This window comes from Chrysochloris asiatica, unplaced genomic scaffold (assembly GCF_000296735.1).
Source record: "Chrysochloris asiatica unplaced genomic scaffold, ChrAsi1.0 scaffold00217, whole genome shotgun sequence".
Classification (NCBI taxonomy): Eukaryota; Metazoa; Chordata; class Mammalia; order Afrosoricida; family Chrysochloridae; genus Chrysochloris; species Chrysochloris asiatica.
In genome coordinates this window covers 4046560-4047554 of record NW_006408735.1, presented here as the reverse complement: position 1 = coordinate 4047554, position 995 = coordinate 4046560, and the positions used below count along the sequence as shown (strand labels likewise).

General features: G+C 38.9%; 1 protein-coding gene across 1 annotated transcript in view; it reads left to right on the top strand.

The window, feature by feature from the left end:
• Positions 1-995, top strand: part of LRRIQ1 (leucine-rich repeats and IQ motif containing 1) — a 259848-nt gene that overhangs the window by 152404 nt on the left and 106449 nt on the right. The window lies entirely within an intron of this gene.

The following is a 995-nucleotide window of genomic DNA, read 5'->3' as shown; positions in this document are numbered from 1 at the left end:
CTAACAACAACAACACTGTGGCACTGCACCAGAGTCAGTTTGAACCACAGTTCAAACATACCAGGTGACCCTCAGAAACCCTATACAGGATCACTATGTATTGGAACCAACTCAGCAGCACTTAACAACAGCAACAACAATGTGGCACTGAAGGATAAGCATTGGACTGTTAACCACAAGATCCATGATTTAAATCACCAGGCATTCATTGGAAATCATATACAGGGTTGCTGTGAATTGGAACCAACTCTATGGCATCACTACCACCAGCACAACAGTGTTGGACTAGGAAGGAGAGGAAGAACACTTCTGAAAGGCTGATCACCGAAGACCTTGTGAATATCAGCAGAACATTGTTTGATTTCGTGCCGACAGATGAAGCCCTCACTTTGGAAAATATGCAAAATAACACTAGATAATAGTTGCCTCCTCAAAGTATAGTTGACCTTAATGACATGGATGGAGCAAAGGCTTTAAGGCCTTCATTTGTTGATTACACCTCAATTTAAAATGAAAGAATCCATTAATAATTGAAACATAAAATTATGCATGTAGGAAAACTTTTGTTGTTGTTGTTAAGTGTCATCGAATCAGTTCCAACACATGTTGATTTCTGTAGAATGGCTGGTGAGCTTGAACCACCGACCTTGGAGTTCAAAATGACCTTGCAGTCCAGCGCATTACCATGTAGTACCACACCAGGACTCCTAGGAAAATTGGAGGTCATCATACTGAAATGGAACAAATAAACATAGATATCCTAGGCATGAAATGGACTAGTATTGGTCATTTTGAAAAGGACAATCATATACTGGCATTTCCTATGCCAGTAATGACAAATTCAAGAAAAATGATGTCACATTCATCATCAAAAAGAGCATTTCAAGAATTATCTTGGAGTACAATGCTGTCATAATAGAATAATATCCATGTACTTACAAGAAGACCAGCTGCTATGACTGCTATCAAAATTTACACACAAACCATCAAAGCCA